Consider the following 10,521-nt stretch of genomic DNA (forward strand, 5'->3'; position numbering starts at 1 on the left):
ATGGCTAAAGTTTATGCTTGTGTTCGCAGCAAAATCATGATCACAAGGGCATTCATTTCTTGTGACCATGATGGTTTAACCACTTTAAAAACACTCCATTTACAACACTTTTGGCAGCTTAATTATATTCTTTGTGATTTCTACTATAATTGCTGGCACAGATTGCCCCCTTGAGTCTTCTACTGTCACCTCCTTGTCTGCGTCGAGGGATGTCTGCTTTTGCTGTCTTACGTGCCCAACATCAACATTTTAAAAACTCAAAGTGCTATTCTAAAAGCCAGCGCTAACTATGGCCTAAAGCATGGGAAGCCTCGGTTAGCATCTGAGAACGGCTAAACTCAAAGCTATAACGCACCACAGTCATTGGCTGGAGCGGTTAGCATGGGTGTGCCCTTAGCTCATCTGTGGCTCATGCTAGAGCTCTGGATTGACATAATTAAATATGTATATATATATTATTATTTTTTGGCATATGACCAGTTGTAGAGAGAGTCGTTATTTGATCCTATTGATGTTTTATTATTATTATTAATATATATGTTATATTACGATTATCATCATCCTTGTTATTTTAGTATTTGTCTATTATTGTTGTAAATTGTGTATTATGTATTGTTGTTGCTGATTGGTCAACTTACATTTATCAATATAAGTGCTATAATAAATAAAACTGACAATTGACAATTTTAAAGAAATTAATACTTTTATTTACCAAGGATGAATTTAATTGAACAAAAATGACAGTTTAAGATTTATATTTTAGTAAAGATTTAAAATATTTATATTTCATATTAAATTAAAAAAAAAAATCTAATATTAACAATTTTAACAATATTATAACAATATATACTTGGTGAGCATAATTTTTTTTTTTTATCTTACGACACACCCAAACCTTTGAGTGTTAGTATGTGCGTATATATCTTCAAACAAGTAATCACAAGTTGAGACAAAGCATTAAAGCCAAAGTCATCCCTGCCAAATCTCCCTGAACCCATGAAGCCAGAATCCCAAGATATCAACTCTATGAACTCCATTTTGAGACAGACTTTCCAATACCTTTTCATATAGTCATGCCCAATTCATTCATTCAGCCAGCTTGGAATTTTTCCAGATCGAAACAGGTCTTAAACTAATATGGGTGCTTTACATTCGGGCCTCAGAGTCTCTCTCTCACTTTCTCTCATGCTGTTGGGAGAGATTATGCTTCTGAAAGATGAGAAACACTGTAGACAGTGTGGATGGGATAATCAATCAGACGGTGCAGGAAAATGTGAAAGCACAGAAGCTGAGGCAAGGAGAGGGCAGCAAAATAAAATACATATACACGGTTATGAGTGCAGACTGCATCTGCACCAGGGAATTGGAGCCATAAATCAAAAAGGCTGTCAGAGGACAGAGAGTGAGAGAGAAACAGAGAGAGGGAGAGAGACAGCAAGGCAAAGGTAGTGTGTGTGTGTGTGATTGTGTGTGTGTGTGTGTGACACTGTCACTGACTCCTCTGCTCCCTCCTTCACTGGAATGCAATTTCCTGGAATGTCAGGCGGAGAGATGGGGAGCAGATAACGTGCCATGAGCGTGAGTGTGTCTGTCCTCCACCCCGTCCACAGCGGCAACGCAGCTCAACCCAAATCTCATTACAGAGACATGATAGAATTTGCTCAGTGTGTAACCTCATTATTCTCACTCACAGATAAGGCCTGTAATTGCCCAGATCTACAGAATGGAGCAGAAAGAGGGACTGGCAAGGCAGGTGTGTGTGTGTGTAACTGCCCAGGACTACGCCGTGAGAGACAGGAAGTGACTGACTTGGCAAGACGTGTGTATGTAAGACTGACCAATAGAACGTGAGCAAAGAGGAGCTGTGGGTGCAGGAGATCATTGCTGTGGAAGTGGGGTTCATTGCATCATATGGATTTAAAGAGTGGTCAGACCTGTATAGAGTTAGAGAGTGTGGGTGAGAGCCCTCCGGGCAAACACTGTTACGGTTTTGTTTTTATCCGCTGTCGGTTCCTCTATTCTTGCCAAAAAATTTCTGTTGATTTGAGGAATTCATGTAAAAATTGCCTAAAATTGCAGTATGTTTACTTTCAAGGGGATTTGTGGAGGGATGTTGGGTGGAAATTGGTTAAAATTGGGGCAATTGCACTCCTATATTAATATAGAAGAATTGCATAGATGTTTTTTTCATAGTTGTTTCAAAGGTAAGGCCATCTGCCATAGTAATCTTAAATACCATAAATATTTCACTTAATTACCAAATTACAAAGATGTATTTTTTATACATTTATTATAAAATAAATACGTTTTTTTATTTATTAGTTCATTTTTGTTGTAGAGTAGTTCCAAGACTGCAATTTTTATGTTTGACAAAACTACTGCAAGACAGTTGTAACTGTAACTACTGTAAGACAAAACCATTCATGCATTTATAAATATATATATATACTGCCCAGACCAAAAAAAAAAAAAAAGAAGTCTGATTGGATCATTATTGCAGTGATTATTATGTTTCTAGCATATTATATGTTTGGCAACAGTTCTTCTAACCCGAATTGATGGGGTGTGTATCTTTTCATTTCTTAAACAACCATGTAGGAAGATACAACACAACTATATTCCAGGATGACAAATTCAAGATTCATAAGGCTCAAATTGTGAGAGAATGGTTGGGAGGGAGCATGAAGAATCATTCTCACATGAATTGATGCACCTCTTGATGGAAATAAATTGTGTGATGTTATTTCCATCAGGAGGTGCATACATTTTTAGTCAAGATCTTGTATTTGACAATGCAAGAGTCAAGCACTCTGTAAAGTCTACTCCAGCACATCCCAAAGACTTTCCATGAATTTAAGGTCTGGCCTCAGAGGTGCCAATTCATGTGTGAAAATGATTATTCATGCTCCCTCCCAACCATTCTTTAACAATTTGAGCCTGATGAATCTTGACATTGTCATCCTGAAATATGGCCATGATGTGTCTTCCTAGATGGTTGTTCTCTTTTGTGTCTTGTCGCACTTGAATGGTTTAAAAGCATTTGCTTGAATTAGAGCTTGATCATATATAACGGTAGCCAAAGGATGACAGGGAAAAAAGAGTTGCGTTTATTGTGTTAGGCTAAATATTGTGTTAAATTGGAAAAAAAAAAATCATGCGTTAGTGTGTTCATTTTGACAGCCCTAATAGATAGATAGATAGATAGATAGATAGATAGATAGATAGATAGATAGATATAAGTGCATATTCCACAAATATTTCATAAACCAGAGGCAAAATAAAAGTGAAAAGATTATATCCAAGTTAAACTCTTTTGAAACAGTCCACAATGAGCAGGTGAATTGGTAAAAGGTGAGGGTATCGTGATTGAGTGTAAAAGCAGCTTCTCTGTCTTTACAAGCAAAGATGGGCCACTTTGTGCCAAATTTAATGAGAGAATTGTCAAACAATAAAAAAAATCACATTTCTCAATGGAAGATTGCAAAGAATTTGTCTTTCACAATCTACCATACATAATACTGTGAAAAGATTTGGGGGATCAAGAGAAATCTCAGGCCGTGTAGTGCAAGACATGTCCGTTTAATGTGCGTGACCTTTGAGCCCTCAGATGGCACTGCATGAGAAACTGTCATGCTACTGTGTTAAATACAGGAGTACTTTAGAAACCGATTTCACTGAACACCGTCTGACGCTGCATCAAGAAATTCAACTTGAATCTCTGTTACGCAAGGAGAAATCTATACATCAGTTCTATGCAGAGATGCCGATGAGTTCTCAGCACTCGAGCTCATCTGAGATGGTCTAGAAGACAGTGGAAATGAGTGCTGTGGTCTGATGAGTCCATGTTTCAGCTTGTTTTTTGGAAAAAACGGACATCGAGTTCTCAGTCCCAAAGATGAAAAGGACCATCCAGACTTTCATCAGCGACAGGTGCAAAAGCAAACATCTGTCACGGTATAGGGGTGCATCAGTGCAAACGGCAGCATGTGTGTGAAGGTACCATTGACGTAGAGGCGTATATTGGGATTGTATCATCAAGATGACATCTTTCCCGGGAAGCAAGACAAGGCAGGCCTCATTCTAGCACGTGCTACAACAGAACGGTTTCTAGACACTCTACACTGTAGAAGGGATGTTCATGCCTGTCTGCAGTCCAGATCCGTCTCTTATTGAAAATGTATGGCCCATCATGAAAAGGAGAATCAGACAGCGACGACCACAGACTGTTGAGCAGATGTCTTATATCAGGCAAGATTGCGTAAAAATTCCACCTGCAAAACTGCAACAACTAGTATCCTCAATTCCCAAATGATTAAAAGTGTAATTAAAAGGAAAGGAGATGTAAAACATGCCTCTGTCCCAACGTTTTTGGAGTGTCTTGCAGCCATCAATATATACACTGTAAAAAATTTAAGAGTATTATTTTACAATAAATGACTGTAGTCAGAAATTTACTCTGAAATCAATGCTCATTTTCTTACAAATTACTGTGAATCAACAGAATTATGCTGACATCACAGCTCTATTTCACTGATTTCACATTATAATGTTGTCTTTAATATGCCACTGTAATAAATGTATTCTTTACCACTGTTATTGTACCATAATGGTGATTAGTGTCCCATTAGCTTGGGATCTTGGACCCTCTCATATTCAAATTTATTTTCTAGCCAAGTCAGAAATGTGACAAATAAATAATCAACATCAAGATTTTGTTTTAGTATTATTTAAGCATGAAGATTTACCAATAACTTATTTCAAATTCTAATTTATCATAACTGTTCGTAGATTGATCTTTCACAATAGTGAAGCAACTGCTGAGATTCATCTTTGAAAGATGTGACATCATCTTGTAAACATCCCCTAATGTTGCACAGACATCAATACTTGACATAGCCTATACAAACAGCAATGGTGACGCTCATCAAACCAAATATCTATACATTAATGCCGCACTGCATGCTGGGTACCTTCATAGGACTGTACGTATGTACTGCAGAAATACAGTATGATGTTGTTTGTTTACAGTAAATTGTGTTTTCCAATACTGTAAACTCACAGTAAAACCACCTACTGTGAAAGTATTAACCTGGAATATACTGTAGTTTCACTCTAAAATGTTAAATTATATATATATTTGTGGAATATGGCATTATTTGGACAGAATAAAAATATTCTAATGAAATTTACTGACACTTTCCATAGCAGTTTACTATATACGTGCTCTGTAGTTATTCATAGAAGTTCAAAGTGAATAGCTCAGGCTGCATTCTTGCTCAAAACCACAAAAGACGGATCTGAAAACCATAAAACCTCTGATTCCCATGTTTCTCCATCAGTGCAATTTGTCAAACAGTACATTGAGCTAGAAATCACCCAAATGAGAGAATAATAACTGTAATGTGGTGGAGACCGCCGTAACTAAATATTGTGTGTGCCTGTGTGTATGTTATCTGTCCCAAGGACCACCCATCAATCCGTCCACCCCATAGCCACACACACGCAAGCCTTGAGGTCACTGCAGCTTTCACTCTCGCACACAGTAAACGTACCCTCAGACGCACCGGTCCAAACCTAACATGGAAAATCACACTGTGGCTACACTGATCCAGAATGGACGAGTGTGCTTATTCTGCAGGCCTGTTTCATGTCCAATCAAGCCCACCACAGAGAGTGTGACCCACACATAAACATTTATTCTGTATTTAGCTCTCGAGCTGGGTTATTATTTCTCATTAAGAATCACTGTATCAGACCACTGCTCAAACCAAAATAAACAGGCTTTATAAATATGTCTCTTTTGGGTCTTGACTCTGTTTTCTTGAAAAGGCTCCAAATAGAACAAAAAAAAAAAGGTTATTTTAATACGTTTAAATTTATAATACACTAGATGTACTCTTTAAAATTAAAGGGACAGTAAATCTAGAAATGAAAATTCATTTATTCATGTCACCTCATGTTGTTCCAAACTTTATTATGACTTTCTTCTGATACTTTTTAAAAGTTTGGAGACATTAAGATTTTTTTTTTTTTAACTAAATTATTTTATTCACCATTACATTGACAGTAAAAACGTCTTTAATGTTACAATATATTTATATTTCAAATAAATCTTTTCACCAAAGAATCCTGAAAAAAAAGGATCACAGTTTATCAGGGTGTCCGCGGGGTCTTAAAAAGTATTAAAAGTTGATAAATCCATTTTGGGAAAATTAAGACCCTTAAAAGGTATTAAAAAGTCTTAATCCTGATTTTATGAGGTATTAAATTTTGTTCAAGCTTTGTCCAAAAAGTTTGACTCCAAAAAGTATGCACGAATATATTTATTTTTCTCCCCATTACTAATAAAAAACAACGCCGTAGTCGGTCAGTGAGATCAGATCGGCGCATACAGGTGATGTCACGTATTTTGCGAAACGCGCGGTTAGGTGATGTTAAATTAAAAAACTAAAACTATTAGGTGATGTGTCATCGTCCTCTACATGGCACAAACTACAACTGTTTTATTAAGTTAAAGGTTTGAAGTCGATTAGAACTTGAAGTAGGGGTGTGCCATATCACAATTTTTTATCCTGGATGATTAAAATGTCTCCACGATCTGCTTTTGAAGAGATATCGTAGGATCGTGCATTCTATCAGTTTGCAGTTCTGGCGCCTCCGTCTCAACATACTGTACAGCGCGACGTATATTCACATGAAATGCAGACGAACTGGACACTAGTTCATAAAAATGTATTATTTGCATGTGCTTTAAAGCCTTGCCGGTTAAACATGTCATTCGCTGCTGATGCGCTGTTCTAGCGAGCGCTTTTCTGAGCGCAAACATCCGACGCGCACATGCACTAAAAGCCTGTCTAACAGCGCCTGTTACTGGACTAAGTTATCTTTCGAGTCTTATTGCTCTAATACTGTCAAATACACTTTAAGGTTTACATAAACAAAGTTGGTTATGTCTAAAGTGAAAGAACAGTAGAAAAAATTAAGAAAAAAATCTGCTTGTCAAATACTAATATTACCGCTACTCACGTTTCTCCCATAACCTCCGTGTCCTAAAATCCCACAATGCCTTGCGCTACTGTGATCCGCTGACATCACGATCCCGCGCTCTATATTAGACTCGTTGCGTGCAGATCTTAAAGTGACAGTAGCCCTAATAGTAAACATGCTGCCTTAAAGGGACAGTTACCCAAAAATAAAAATTCTGTCATTATTTACTCACTCACTCTAATGTTGTTCAATACCTGTATTAATTTCTTTCTTGTGCTGAACACAAAAGAAGATATTTTGAGGAGTGTGGCTAACCAGGCAGTTGCTGGTCCCCATTGACCATAGTAGGAAAAAAACTATTATGGAAGTCACTGGGGTACATCAACTGTTTGGTTACCCACATTCTTCCAAATAACGTATTTTCAACAGAAGAGGGTGACTTATTCGGGTTTGAAACGGCTTGAGAGAGTAAATGATGACAATTAATATTTTTTGGAGAACTATCCCTGTTAATAAAACGACAAAATACAAAGAGCAAATCCCTCACTCTTGACTGAGAACTTTAATAGCTTTAATAAGAATCAATGTACAATTTATAGAGTGAAGTCTAAGTTGTTTTATTTTTATATTTGTTAATTTAATTACTTTCTTCAATGCTGTTAAATACACCTGTAGCTGAAAAAAATAAAGCACTGTTTATTTAATTTGTGTATTAAGTTGTAAAAATCTTTGTTCTTAATTTTTAATAACAGAAAATAATGACAAAGATTTTTTATCTTCGCCACTTTGGCCTAAATGTCTGTCATTCTTTTTTATATTGTTACCTAACGCTTTGTTTTTAAAATAGGGACATTAGTTTGTCTGTAATGCTCAGTCACTTAAAAAATAGTAAAACCAACATGAAAAGGAATCGTGATAAAATCGTGAATCGTGATTTTCTGAAAAAAATCGTGATATGATATTTTTGCCATATCGCCCACCCCTAACTTGAAGTGGCGATGAGGTCTTAAAATATTTTGAGAAGGTCTTCAAAAAGTCTTAAAAAGGTATTGAAATTAACTTCAGGATTCCTGCATATACCCTGTTTATGCAAGAATATTAAGCAGCACAACTGTTTTCAACATTGATAATAATTTTAATAAAGATAATGTTTCATGGGCACCAAATCAGCAATATTATAATGTTTTCTGAAGGATCACGTGACACTGAAGACTATGAAGTAATGATGCTGAAAATTCTTCTTTGCCAACACAGGAATAAATACAATTTTACACTATATTCAAATAAACTGTTTTAAATTGTAATAATATTTCATAAAATTTTGATCAAATAAATGTAAGTTCTTAACACAAAGACATTAAAAAAATCGTACTGACCTCAAACTTATGTACGGTAGTGTATTTGGAAGAATGTTCTGACTGTTTGTGTTCATATAGTGAAAGTCAATGGGATCTGAAATAACATGGATAAAAAATACGGAGACATTTTTTGTTACACACAGATAAAACAAAATGTTTGGGTGAACTGTACCTTTGTTCTTTGCTGAATGGAAACACAGTTGTAGAATCTATCTCCTGTTATTTCTTCCTCAGCACTTACATTCACATTCTGTTTTCCTTTGTATTTTAAGGCCCTCCGTCTACTTCATTTCCTTCATCCAGATGCGAGAACAGCCGTCCCCAATCTGGATTCAGATCCCGACTATAAAAAACCCAGGCCTGATCTCAGATCAGTGGCAGTGTTTGCTCTCTGAGCCACGATCAGTGCCGGAGTCTGGAGTGTGACATATTCATCTGCTGACAGGGGGGTGGAGGTGGGACGGTTTGACTACACTGGGACCTGCCAGGGCTGTCATTACATACTGAATGGCTTCTCCAACACACACACACACACACACACACACACACACACACAGGCAGCTGGTTGTCTGTCCTCCGAGGAGGCAGACATAATAACAGAGAGAGAGAATTCAGATCAAAACAGGAAAACAAAGTGAGAGGAAGACAGAAATTGTGGATTTGCGAGTAAAAGAGAGGGAGAGACAGGGGGCGTATCGTTATCCCCCTTCTTTTCCTCTCAGTGAAGGCATGTTGACATGTCGTGAATTCAGTTCCTGCTGCGAGACGGCTCTGTGTGTGTGAAGTCAAACAGCTAGAGCGGCCCATTAGTGTCACAAACCTAGAAAAACACACACGGCTATCATATAAGGGGGATTATGAGTGTGAAAAGGGCGAGCAGGCCCACTCGGAGAACAGGAAGGCGTCCCAACCAGACTGTGTGTGTGTGTGTGTGTGGCATTTCCTCCCTCCCTTTCAAGTGTGACAGTGATTAATGATTCTCAGCTGTCAGGTACATTACTCACATGACCTCTCCTTTTCACTGACACATTTTCTTTCTGTCTCTCTATACCAGAGACACCACAGACACAAACAGAAAGACTGGCGAATGAAAAAAGGTGGAGGAAACAACATGTGTCTCCCTCTGGACTGTGAGTAGGAGTGCTTTCAGCATGCGGGACAAAACCACTAATAAAGGGACAAATATTTTCACATGCATCAGTGTGTGTCTTCTCATGCCTTTGTCAGTTTGAAGAAACCAAGGCATTACTCGGTCTCCCACCCTCCCTCTCTCCCTCCCTTTCTCCCTGGATGATGGATGGAGTGGAATGAAAAGTTTCCTCTCCTGGATCGAGTTGTCGTCAGCAAGCAGGCATCTGCTTTCCATCTCCGCCTTCCACCCGGCCGCAGATCCCGGAGCAGAAACATTCTCAAACCCGACATGACTGTTACAGAAGGAACTGATCATAGATCAGCTCCGTCAGGCATCCACAATTCCAGTCAGGCTCTCGAGGGTCAGAGGAGGCGTCGTGGTGAGGAGAACCGGCTGACAGAAGAGGAAAGCCTGACGAGGCATTGTGTGTCTGTCTCGTCCAAAAAGAACTGAAAGTTCTTAAGCGAAATGACTTTTGCTTTAAAGCAACGCAAGTCGGCCAAGTCTTTGATTTATTCGACACGCTTTCGGATAACAAAAAAAAGCTAACTCGGAGCGGGTTTCCCTTCTGAGGCCTAGATGTATCGTAAACCTTTCAGAAGTGTTCTATCACAGATATCCTCCTTTAGCTCTCCTCCCTCCTAAGTAGAATACAAAAGAGACAATTCTCTGTGGGGGGAATGAAAAATGAAACGAAAACATGGGAATTGGAATAAAGAGCTCAGCGGCTACAGAAAAGAGAGGAGAGAGAGAGAGATTTTTCAGGCCACACAACAAAACTGTCATGAATGTGTAAACACGCTTGTCCGTTGTTTTTCGTTCTTTCTCTTATAGCTGCTTCCACTTCATAATAATAGTTGTATGGTAGGAAAGAGGAAAAAAGGTGCAGAAAATCTTTAAGGATTGTATTAACTGATGAAGGGAAGCGTGTTTGGTTGCCCGGGATGGAGAATTTAAGCATGAGCCTTGATTCAAGATATTAATAGCCACTTGCACCTTTTAATTTATGAAAATAATATATAATACAATATAGACATGAATAGA

General features: G+C 38.0%; 1 long non-coding RNA gene across 1 annotated transcript in view; it reads left to right on the forward strand.

The window, feature by feature from the left end:
• LOC306996307 overlaps positions 1–9,449 on the forward strand; it is an 85,593-nt gene extending 76,144 nt beyond the window's left edge. The window contains exon 3 of the long non-coding RNA XR_013797046.1: positions 9,400–9,449. This is a non-coding gene — a long non-coding RNA (uncharacterized lncRNA). The remainder of the gene's footprint in view (positions 1–9,399) is intronic.
• Positions 9,450–10,521: the final 1,072 nt, after the last annotated feature.

The sequence above is a fragment of the Phoxinus phoxinus genome (genome assembly GCF_949152265.1).
Source record: "Phoxinus phoxinus genome assembly, chromosome: 3".
Classification (NCBI taxonomy): Eukaryota; Metazoa; Chordata; class Actinopteri; order Cypriniformes; family Leuciscidae; genus Phoxinus; species Phoxinus phoxinus.